The 12728-nt window shown below is 42.8% G+C and overlaps 1 protein-coding gene across 3 annotated transcripts in view; it reads right to left on the bottom strand.

Annotated features, from left to right (window-relative positions):
• Window positions 1-12728, bottom strand: part of LYPD6 (LY6/PLAUR domain containing 6) — a 117571-nt gene that overhangs the window by 70958 nt on the left and 33885 nt on the right. The window contains exon 2 of one of the 3 annotated variants that reach the window (XM_074336070.1): window positions 330-396. The exons of 1 other annotated variant lie outside the window; for it this stretch is intronic. The gene's annotated coding sequence lies outside the window, so the exon portion shown is untranslated. The remainder of the gene's footprint in view (window positions 1-329; window positions 397-12728) is intronic. One more of the 3 variants, XM_074336069.1, reaches the window with a different exon arrangement.

Here is a 12728-nt window from a genome sequence, read left to right as displayed (position 1 = left end):
GCCAAGGAAAAACCAGATGTAAAGTATGAATAACATAAGAAAACGTAGGATATCTTAAAGAATTCAGAGGGAGGTCAGTCCACAATATTTTCACAACTTTCTCTTAGGTTAATTAAGTAACAGCATTCGAACAGGTGATCAATTTGAGTATTTATGACTCTTCTATAGATATTCAGAAATGATTTCAAATCTTAGAGGTTTTAGGTATGACCCAAATTTGTGCACACTTAAGTTGTTCTGACACTAAGTAAATCTTACACAAGATATGAATCAAGCTGTTGAAAGATTTAGAAACTCCAGTGATTTATGATGTAGTCAGAAGGTAATACCGAACTGAGATGGTGACTGATGTCGATGTGAGTGTCACAAACATGAGTTCCGGCTGCAGAGTCAGGTCTAAAGGAGGGTAAAAAGAAATAAGCAAATATTCAGAAAGTGGAGTATGCTGAAGAGTTCGTTTTAACAGCTGGCATTCTGAGGAGGCAATGTCACATTTGAAATTAATCAAACCACTTCTTATAAGTAGAACAGGAACATAAGTCTAGGAATTATGTGTATCAATAGGAAATAACAATATAACAAATAACAGGAAAATAACATTTTTTTTTGGAAAAATTAGTTTCTGATGTACAAAGCAATGTAATAGACGTTTAAAACCCTCATAAAGTGATAACCCACCCCTCAATCTCTTACCCCTGCAATATATTATATAGCTGTTACAATCAACTATCTTCCCTATGTTGTACTCCACATCCCGTGACTATATATACCTATATATTTAGTTATAGTTGACATTCAATATCATTCTATTTCAGCTTCAAAATAATCAATTCTACCTTAGAAATTCTAATCATACCTAAGGGGAAATGAGAGCTATTTTACCCCAATATTACCTATGCATATGGCACAATTAGCATCCTATGAGATGTAACTGCAGAGTAAGAAGAATAATATCATATCTCGTTCCTATTCATAATAACACTTTGCACTTAAGGAAATTATAACTTCCCCATGTTAACAAAGTATTTTTAAGATGTATTTATGACCTGGAAAGCAGCCAGAATTTCCATTAACAAGGCTACGTTTTGCTTCTTAAGTCAATTTCATTTTTAAGTTCTACAAGGATTTTCTCACCATTAAACTTGTTGTACACTGGCCTAGGATTGAAAAAGATGAAACTCAATACTTAATAGTTATGGACAAAGAATATTTAATCTGATCTCTCTCTCTAGGACTATTCAGAGCAATAAAACACAAAAAGGATAAATAGAGATGTGGTGAAGTATTTTCACACCTGAAAATCATCACTAATTAAAAATCATTTAAAAAAGAGAAGCTTAATAGAGGAAAAGAATTCGAGACTGCCATTCAGAAGACCTGGATTTGAGTACCACACTTTGACTTCAAGCTGTGTGATTTTAGAAAACTCAACTCTCGGCCACCCCACAGTGTTGTTGGGATGATGCGCAGATGAGAAAGCACTTGGTAAATGGAACGGCACTGACAAATATACGTGAAATACTGATAATAAAACCCACTGCCAGCATTAGAAATTAGTCCACAGTATTAGACATTAGTCCATCATGTTCCTGTTCTCCTGAATGACAATGTTACATCTTCCTTCGCTTTTCTCCTCAAACACCTACCATTCTCTACCCTAGTGTCACTGGCTGTTGGTGACCAGTTCTTTCACTTCTTTGAGAAATCTGAAGAATCAGAAAACAACTTCCACATGCTCTCACTAGCCATTCTGCCCACCCGCCAGAATCTGTGCTCGTAAAATACGGCAACCTCTCCAGTAGATCCTCTCTCTTCCTACTTAAACAACACTTCAGCAATTCTCCTTTCACATTATTATTTTTCTGGTCTTTATCCCATCAGTACCAGCAGCAAGCGAAGATACTGATGTTTAACCCATCTAAAATAAAAACAAACAAAACAACAACAAAATAGAGTCCTCTTGACTCCACTTCCCCTGTGAGCTATCAGCCTATTTCTTTTCTTCCTTTTGCAGCAGCATTCTTCAAGAGTCATTTATACTTGTTTCCAGTTCCATATTGCTTTAAACTCCCTCCAAACAAGCCTTCACTCCATCATCCTACTAAAATTTTCATCAAAGCCACCTATGACCTCCAGGGTGTTGAATCCAATGGTCAATTCTCAGCTGTCATCTTACTGGATCTGTTCCCAGCATTTGACACAACTCTATCATCAACACAATCTTTTCTTCACTTGGAGGCTAGGACACCTCTCTCTTCTGGTTTTCTTTCTTTTTCAATGTTCCCCCCCACACACACTTTCTTTTGCTGTTTCCTCCTCACGTCCCACACTCATGATACTGAGGGTCCCAAAGGTTCGTCCTTAAGCCTCTGCTTTTTCCTCATATTCACTCAGCCCCTGCTGATCTCTTCCAGGCTGCATTTTTAAATACCATCTATGTGCTCGTGACTTAAAACTATGTATTTTCAGCACAGTTCTCTCCATGGAGCTGCGTGCATCTGTATCCAACTGTCTATTCAACATTTCCAGCTGAAGGAATGCACATAAAAAACTCAAAATCTCCAACACAGAACTACTGATCTGTCTCCAAACATCTGCTATACTCAAGGTGCCCGACCTGTGTTAATGGTAACTCCACCTTTCCAGTCATCCCGGCCAAAATGCTGGGAGTATCCTTGACTCATGATCTCACATCCACACCTTATCCACTCTGAAATCTTCAAAATATGTCTATATTCTAACGGCTTCTCACCACTCTCTGCCCCATCTCCTCTTAGCTAGAATATTGCAATACTTCCCACCTGGTCTCCATGCTTCTACCCTTTGCCCCTCTACAGTCTCTAGCATAGCAGGCATAGCGATAATTTTAAGAGGCATCAGTGAATGTCCTCCCTCTGCTTAGAACCCTCCCGTGTCTCTCTGTCTCACTCAGAGGGAAAGCCAGAGGTATTCCAAAGGCCTCCAAGGCACAATATAATGCAGCCCCTCTGACCTTTCTGTCCACTGCTTGCTATTTCTCAAACTTGCTCAAACTTGACAAGCTCCTAACTCAGGGCATTTGCACTTGCTCCTTCCTCTGTCAGGAATGCTCTTCCCCCAGAGATCTATGCAGTCTACTTCCTCACCTCCAACAAGTTTTTGTTCAAAGCCACATTTTTGGTGACGCCTTTCTTGACCTTATTTAAAATACCAAATCTCTCCCTGTACCCCTGCTCTGCTTTATTTCTAGGTAGTTCTCCACAGTACTTACTTTTCACTTTCTAATATACAACAGCATTTACCAACTTATTTTGCTTACTGTCTGTCTCCCTCCATCCTGCAGATATAAGCTTCTCTAGGGTAAGGGTTCTGGCTGTTATTCCCTGCTATACAGGCACTTAGAACAGTGCCTGGCATTTAGCAGGTTATGCGTAATAAATATTGGTTGAATTAATGAATTATAGAATCATTCATTAATAAATTATAAAGAGTTAATTATAGAATTAGTCATAAAGGATCTCAGTAATTTAGTCAATTCCCTTACTCTGAAGACAGCATCCCTGTTTTCTAAAAAAAAAAACAATTGATCCCAAAAGGACCATGACACCCCTAAAATCTAAAGGAGCACAGCTGAAATGGGACAAAGCAGAGCTCAGAGCATGGCTCTTTCTGCCCCAGGCTTATCCTGAAACAGGGAAGCACATACTGGAAGCACAGATAAGCTTAATCATGAAGATGAGCGTAAATTCCTCTGCTCTGATTTTGCTTGAACCTCATAGAGAGCTGACCCAGAATTTCTTCAAAAAATCAAATTTTATATGAAGGTCTATTCCACTCCACCAAGCGCTGGGCATCTTTTGGTGAGTTTTTATTGATTTTATTTTATTTTAATTCTCATAACATTACCATTAACCGTTGAAGGTGACTGGTTTGTAGCGCTCAGGCTCCTGATGGATGTGGGTGCACAGGTCTCAGTGGTCTCTGACGGGCTCTGCCTCACCCACCTTCCTCGTGCTCTTGGGCTCAAGTCCCTCTGGGTCCCATTTTATGGCTGCGCATCTGATACCAAGCCAGCTGCAGCCCGAATTTACTCTCTGATGATGTCTCTTCTGCCTGAGTTGAAGGAGCCCCCGTACCACAGATGCATGCTCTCCTGCCTGCTCAACCCAACACAAACGCTGGTTTACAAAATGCCCACGAGTCCCTTAGACAGTGGGTTTCAGTCAATTCAGTGAATGAATATATGCTTCAGAGAGCCTAAGATGATCATAAAAACGTTTGCTAATACTCAGTATCCTCAAATAGAACCACTTTCTCACAAAAATCAGTTAATCACACAACCAGTAGCTATGGGGTTATCCATATTCTCTGCAAGACTTTGCTAAACACTGTGAAGAAAACAAAGACGTGGGCGCAAGACCTCTGGAGGGGGCAGTAAGACACACATCGCAGACAAACCGAAAATGCAAAGGTGGGAGAGAAGGGTCCCATCAACAGAGGAAGAATTGTGCTTGAGTGATGGAGCTGGCAGCTGCAGGGCTGGTCAGAGGTTTCATGTAGCAACTGCAGTGTGACCTAAGGGGCTATGTCATTGGAGGAGACGAAATAAGGTGGCTGGATCATTAAATGCAAGGTAAACTGCTGACTGCAAGACTTCCCTTGTAATTTCTGCAAACCCTCATTTAAAGGATCTGTGCGAATCAAAATAACCACTCATCAAAAACAGGAACCACATTATGCCTTGCAGATAATAGACTTTCAAAAACTATTTGTTAATGAATTACAATAGGTTAAAATATTGTTGCTAAATTGACCACTTAAAAACAAGAGAACTTAATTTAAGTGGCAGGACAAGTACTATTATTAAAACTTGGATGATAGAAGCTCCCTTGACTCTTACTATGAATTAGATACAGCTAGGAGAGTCATTCCCAAGAACGGGTAGAACTAGGCATCACCAACTTTAGAAGGTACATGGAAAATAGAAGAAGAGACAAAATGTAGACACCAACTGTGTCTTACTGGCTCCCCAGGGTCCCGCCCTGGGCCTGGCACATGGGCGACACTTAGCACAGGGGCGATGAATGAAGGTAGAGGCTGAGGGAGCCCCAGGCAAGAATAATGCAAACAAAGGTGATGACAGTTAGACTGGAAGGATCAGAGGGGCCCTATTTCCCTGCTTTGCTTTTCTGCACTTACACTATTACTGGACCTGTGAGAGCCATTGTGCCTTCAAAAGGTTAGAGCCCACATTTGGGAGAAGAGCTCTTGTCTCCTGCAGCGCCGTGTAAAGTGTGATCAGGCAGCTCCTGTGCACGGTTCCCCCTGCAACCTGGGACTGGTTCAGCAATTACAGGTTTCTCGAGTCATTAAGCAAAGCAGGCAGACTCCTGCATAGTCTCCCTGCACTCAAACCTGCCAACAGACCCAAGAGACCACATGATTCCGCACATTTCCCAAAAAAGGAAGAAAAGAAAGTCATCTGTTTTGCCACAGAAAACTCACTGGCCTGAGTCAAAGTACAATAGGCTTCATCTTTCCTGCAGACAAAGTCCTAACCCAGCGGCCATCAATCTTAGCAGCAGTGACCTGAAACAGAGTTAAGACAGTGGAATCCTGCAGTGGATGGCTCATATGTGCGTAACTGTGCACAGGAGAAGTCTAACTGAATGCCACTTCCTGACACCAGTGTGACTAAGGAGACAGGTAGGTCCAGTGTTTGGGGACTGCACTGTGGACTGTATGAAACCAAGACAGCAGGACACACAGCTTTGGACTGCTCTGTGTTTAATGAAATGAATGCCGTCAGCACTGCATCTATCACGCTGCAGATTCCAAATGAGGGGCAGGGGACAGTAGCAGTGGTTACTATACAAGGGCTCTGCTGTCCGTTCGAAGGATTTCAAATCCCAGTTCTGCTCCTTAGCAGCTGCGTGACCTTGGATTAGGTTGCTTACCCCAAACGAGATACTGCACAGAAAGCCAGCTGGACAGTGTGTGGGACAAGGTGAGTACCTGGCCATGTATTATCATTTGACCCTATACATATGTATGGCCCCTAATGAGAATTCATTTTTACATTACATTTAAATAATACTATTAATTGCATTTCATTCTCATAACAACCCTGCCAAGTAGTTATTATCAGTAGCGTTTTTCAGATGGGAAGTTCAGATTCATATAACTCGAACCTGTGTTCTTAACCATTCCTCTAGAAGGTTTTCCACATTAGAAGGGCCCCACCTGACTAAGCAGAAGAGCTCAGAGGCAATGGAGGAACAAGCACTGGGGTTCTGGTTGACGTGGGGTGGGCGAGAGACCACTATCTCTAATGTATTTTAACAGTATTCAGATGAAGTGCCGGGCATGCAAATAGATTGCATAACGTGAGTTAACAGCCAGAAAGCTCTTCAGTATTGCCAACCGTAGGGAGAGCTGTTTCTTTTCCACCGGTTTTGGATTGCAAATCTGAACAGTTTATCTATAGGGCTGTTTTCCCAACGTTTCCAAAACAGACCCACAGCAAAGCACACTTCCCAGGCAGACACTGTTCAACTTCAGCTTCTGTTGTTTCAGGCCTGAGGCAGTTTCCATGCCAGCATGCAGCCCTTTTGTATTTTTGCAGCTCCGTCCTGAGCTGCATTTGTTTAGGTGTGTTCACTATCTCTAGTTCAGCTGCCTCCTCTCGGGCTAAAATAACCCTTGGCTTACATCCTGAGAAAATGCTGCAATTGTCATTTTGCAGTGGTAGCGGTTTTGGAACTAGATGCCCAATTCGTTACGCTTTGCATATTTATGGCATTGTTCTCATCAGTAATATCCTGTATAGCTCTTTCATATCTCACTCCTAGGTCTTCCCCTCATCCCGCCACACTCTCTTGTTGGAGTTCCTCCTTCCACCTGTCAAATCCAATTCCTTGCCTCTCTGCAATCATAAAGAACAACAATCCCAATAATAATAATCAAATGGTCCTTTCACAGTGCTTAGGAGAGAATTTCAAATGTCTTGGTATCGGTTATAGCAATGGGCCTACAACAAAGCATGGTGGAAGAGACCAGGAAACAAAAGAGTAAAGAGCAAATAGCAGAACTCTACTTTCCTGATTCTGTTCAGAAAAAAATACTTTCTAAATCTTGTTTTAGATCATTGGGACCCCAGGGTCAAAGAACACATTATGAATATTCTAGACTTTATTTTCATTATGACAAGACAGAGAGCAGGATCACATCTCTAGTAGGTGATCAAAAGGTAGCAGGCATCATTCTCATTACCAACTCACCTTCAGAGAAAAAGAAACCTCTTGTTCAAAATTCTCCTGACTGACATCCATAGTACCTCCAATAGCTCTATGACTCAGTCTCATCAAGTCCCAGAACAATTTAGCTTGATGTCACCTGTATGTCAAAATTCACTGTGCCATATACATGAGTATTTATTTACAAGGCTCTTACATGCTGAGAAAAATCCTCAAGAAATAAAGGCAAGTCTCGTTTTGGCCTTCTCCAAATACATTCACACATACTCCATCTAAGAAGGATGTGCAAAGGGCCTGTGATTCTAATCTAAAGCAAACCCAGAGGCCTATGAAACAGCCTTTCTGATGGATCGGGGACATGCCGCTAGGTCTCTCTAGATCCTTGAGGACTCAAGTTCACCTGGACCAACATAGACACCCAACATCCTCTGGAACCTTGGCACTGTGCCAGAACTAATTAAGCTCTGCAAATAGTGGGAATGGGATGGTTTCTCACTATTTTCTCTCCTAGGTCATCACAGCACATCTTACATGCAGAAAAGAAAGAAACAAGCAAACAAAAATATATATCATGTGTGTGTGTGTGTGTGTGTGTGATACATACACTATTTCTTAAAAATGACTATTCTGTAAAATCAAATTTCATCCTAAAAATATTAACCACTTATAGTAACAGCCTAATAAGTGTCACCTTCCCATTAAGCAAGATGTTAATTCTCTCTCCCTTGACACCAGTATATAAAAAACCTCACTATAGATTTGACCTTGCAATTCTCAGCAGAACCTCCTAAGTGGAATAAGAATATGAAATTTAATACAGATCATTTCTCTTAAGACCCTGAGAGTCAGAAAGACAGCAAGAAAAAGGAGATTGTCAGGGACAGATTTTCCAGTTGGTGTAATATCACTTAACACATAATATCCCTTAGGCCTCCACTGCTTGCTGGCGTTAGGTAATACTCAAATCGTTGCCATCGTTCCCAGGACTGTGGAGCACACAGGTCCGAGGCCAGGTGTCACCACGACTCTCCAGGACCTTAGAGTCACACTTCTACTCTGTACTTTTCAATGTAATTGAACAAAGCAATACAATGCTTCATAGTCACAAAACACTTCCTACACTGAAGACCTGGACATAATAATTTTTCCCTTTTATTTTTTGTTTCAACTTATGTATTTAGATCAATAAAACGGTTATGTTTGACTTCTGTAATAATGTGACATGAGCACCAACTGCCCTGGTTTCTTTCCATTACCAGAATTCCTGGAATAGGTTTCAGAAAAGATGCTGGTCATTTAGCCCAGGGGGATACTTAGCCTCAATATCAGCTAGAGAAATTCTAAATTTCCTCAGAAAGTTCACTCAGTACTTCGCCCTTTAAAGCACCATGAATCAAGGATCACAGAGTTCGTTTCTGCCCGGGGGCGGGAATGGACCATGAAAATGATTCCTTTAAAAAATCCTACTGAGTAAATATAGGACTCGAAAATAATTTCCCACAGCATCTTCTACATTCAATTGTATTGACTAAAACAACTCAATCAAAAGAAACTGGGACCCCAATTAATCCTTTCTACATTGTGCTATAGAATTAAACTTCAATTTAAATGTTACTGCACAATTAATTGTTACATAAAGGACTGATGTTTTGAATATACAGCTAAAGCAATACATATACTGTAAGGGAAAAGAATCCATCTTTGGCTCACTGTAGTGTGGCTTCTACCACCACACCTCCACTGAAATCATTCTTGCTGAAGTCACCAATGGCCTCCATGCTAGAAAATCCAACTGAGGATTTCATTCCTCCACTTACTTGACTTTCAAAATCCAACTGAGGATTTCATTCCTCAACTTACTTGACTTTCAAAATCCAACTGAGGATTTCATTCCTCCACTTACTTGACTTTCAGTTGATCTCTCTCTGCTTCTAGACAACTCTCCCCTTGGACGCCATGGCATCGCAATCCTTTCACCTCCCCTGTACGCCTTTTTAGCCTCTGGTTCTTACTCTTCCCCTGCCTGACCTCCACATGCGGCAATTCCCCAGGGCAGAGTTCTGGAACCTCTTGTTTTCCAGCTCTGCATTGTCTGCAAAGTGAGCTCATGCATTCCCCTTGCTCTCATACCACGTCAGTAACGCTCAAATTTATAATTTCATCCCAGACCTACTTTCTGACTCCAGACTCGTTTCTTTAATTAACTCCTTGTCATCTCTATAAGGCGGGCTCACAGCCATCTAAAACTTAACAGATCTCCAGCTGAATGCCTGATCTCCGGGGAACGGCCCTCCCTCCACACTCCAGCTCCTGGAACTTGGAAGTCACGCTCAACACCTCCTTCTAGTGCAGCTCACCCATGCCTCCATCTCCTTCTCTCAACCACCACCATCTAAGCCAAGGGCCCACTATTTCTTGCTGGATTGCATCCGCCTCCCAAGCCATTGTCACTGCGTTCACTTTGTCCCTTCCCATCCTTTTTCCAGCAACAAACAGAGGGAGCTCTTCAAAGAACAAATGTGACTGTGTAACTCCCCACACAATATTAAAACCTTCCAAAGGTTTACACTGAGGATGTATGACAAAGTCTATGACCTTGGAGAGTGACAGCATCAACTCCTAAACGACAATATTTTTTTCTTTTTCACTGACACATTTTTTACATATGTACGCCCCTGAGTAACTCCCACACAAAGCAAGATCTACAACATTTCCAGCATTCAAGGAAACTCACTTCCCTGCCCTGCCCCACCTTCTCCAGCGGTAACCACAATTCTGGCCTTTATTACAATGGATGCGCTTTGCCTGGCCTGAAACATCGTATAAATTGGCTAATAGAGATAACATTTTTTAGACCAAACTAACCTCTTCGAATCCTCCTGCAAAGAAATGATCAGACCAGCTTTAATACAGTAACATCCTGAAGTGAGCGGAAGTCAGGTGTTCAGTTCTAGAGTCTCAAACTCCCCCAAAGGGTTTTTAATTAACAAGTGAGAATGAAATCCACACTAGTCCTCCAGATTAAGTTGTCCCCATGAATTGTCCCTCAGGATTTAAGATGACACAGGGACTACTACTTCTACTCACGGGCTTTGAGCCAGTCTGAAAAACTAACCTGCGAGGCAGATGCAGTGAAAGAGTTATTCTTTCAATTCAAAGACTTCAAAGTGACGAAAAGGTGACAGCATGAGCAAAGTGTATAGTTACTGTCTTAATAGAGGAACAGACATTATCAGGCTTAAAGTCTTAACAGGAGAGTTGTGTTACAAGTATTAGGAATTAAAAAGGATGGGCTGTGGAGAGGCAGCTTAAAGCCGGACAAACCCTCACCTGCACCCATTCACCATTATAACTTCACCTCGGAGGAAAGCTATCAAATCTCTGTTTTCAAGGCACAGCCCGATTTTGTCCCTCTGTCCAGGATAAGGGCCAATTCCAATAAATAGCACAGGGCAGCCAAGCCCCTGGAGTGTGTCCACCTCTCCTGAGAGCTGATTCTGCCACCTGAAATCCAAAGAGACGTCTCCCCAGGGTTTGGAATTACTGAAGGCTTTGCGGGACGGGCAGAAGCAGAGGCTAAGGGCCTTACATTTGCTCCCTTGATGGTCCAATACTCCTCCCTAGGATCAAGAGAAGAAATCCTAAAGCTAGAATTAGGATCGCCTGGAAGTATTTTGGAGACTTCACCAAAGTTTGGAAGAAATGACAAAATAAATGCAAAAGGGTCTTGCACTCTGCACCCTTTGGCACCACAATTAAACATCTGCCGAGCGTATCAGCTGGTGAGGCCGGCTGATGCCAGCAAAGTGGCAGGCATGGGTTTCTATAGCACGATTCCTAACACGTGGAAGGCACTCAAAAAACACCAGTGACTGTTACCATGAAGGAATTCCCACAAACCGCAGTTTTGCTTCCTAAACATGAAAGAGAAAAGTGATTCCTCTCTCTGTTCAGTTTGAAGTGGTGGGAGGGTGAAAAGAAGCAGAGGATAAGAAAGTAATTTGGGTAAAATCACCGTCACCCATCTTCTTTTTGATGAACTAAACCAGAGCACTTCCTAGAGGAAAAAATACATATTTTCTTAGAATATGGAATGACATATAAACCTACTTTCTCTCCTTTTCTCCACTAAAATTTCCCTTGAACCCCAATGGTAGTAAATTTCATTTAGCCCAGCTTAGGATGTATGGTGAAACCTTCTAGATCCTCTGGTAAATAAATCGATGGCTGGGAGGGCAAGACAGCCTCAGCTGTATTCTTTAGCAGGGGCCATTGTGGAACTTGAGGTAAGCCTACCCGAGACAGAATCCCAACCCTGCACTGTCCTCCTACTGCCAAGAGGCGGCCTGGTGAGGAGGAAAGCCATGGTGAAGAGACAAGAGAAAGACAAACTTTAAATTTTTTCACTTGTACAGCTGCAACCAGCCGTTGACCCATATTTGCATTAGTTGCACTCACAATTTTAGGTTTGCTCCTCATGGGATACTCTTGGGCTTATTTAGGAATGTAGAGGTGTTAGCACTGGACGGGGACACTGGGTCCAACTGGGGACTCCAATAAGGACCCCCAGTCCTGGTTGCCGCTCTCCAAGTCAGTCCCCTGGTGGATGGAGTACCAAATTGTTTCCTTGGTAAAGACATTCAATATATTTGAGGAGCGCAAGAGGAAGCTGGGGTTTTGTAGAGTATGAATAGCGCCTGGTATGAGGACCTGCACTTAATTTCTTGGCAGCCCATTCTCTTCCCCCCATCATCCAAATGATCTGTATGGCACCCCTCTTGCCCGCCTACCTTGGCGAGAGTGAAGGGCTCCTTCCCGTCTGGGATCTTCCCTCCACCTGGGACCACTCCCACTTCCCAAGCACCTCACCCCTAAATAATGCCCTTTCAGCTGTGTCCTCTCATTTCCAATTTGAATGCTTTCTTCTCTTCCCCCTCTTAGAAACACATGTATGCCTTCCCCACCTAAGTAAAAACCAACCTGCCAGCAAACATTTCTCTGTTGTTTTCACAGATTTACTCAGTCATCAACTCGCTGTCCTCCTCTTTCTCAGCTCCACCTCTCTGGTCGGTGGCCTCTGCTGCCCTGAGCCACTTCCTCCTCCTTAAAACTCCCTCCCTGTCTGGGCCTCCTGACCCCTCCCTCTACCAGTTGTCTTTTTGTCTTTGGGGCCGATCACAGTACATGTGATTCTTACCACCCCCCTCTTTCTCGAAAGGCTGGAGTGGGCCTTTGTTAGCCAAAGTTGTACTGCATGGCTTCATAGACACCTTCCCGAGACAGACACACCTAGATTAACTCTCCCAGAACACGGGGGCTGAGGGCAGCCAATCAGACTGGTGATCTCACCGCGGGAGGTTTAAACTCAGGAGCTGTGGGTTTGTCACTTGCACAGCGCAGCAGAGGGAAACGGTGTTGAGATCCGGGACAGAAACGGCCTTGCTGAGGTGTGAGAAATGAAGGGTGACAGAGTCCTGCTGTGCTCCTGTTGTC

The sequence above is a fragment of the Rhinolophus sinicus genome, linkage group LG01 (genome assembly GCF_036562045.2).
Source record: "Rhinolophus sinicus isolate RSC01 linkage group LG01, ASM3656204v1, whole genome shotgun sequence".
In the NCBI taxonomy this organism is placed as follows: Eukaryota; Metazoa; Chordata; class Mammalia; order Chiroptera; family Rhinolophidae; genus Rhinolophus; species Rhinolophus sinicus.
Note: the sequence above shows the minus strand (reverse complement) of the source record. Positions and strands in the feature narration are given on the sequence as shown.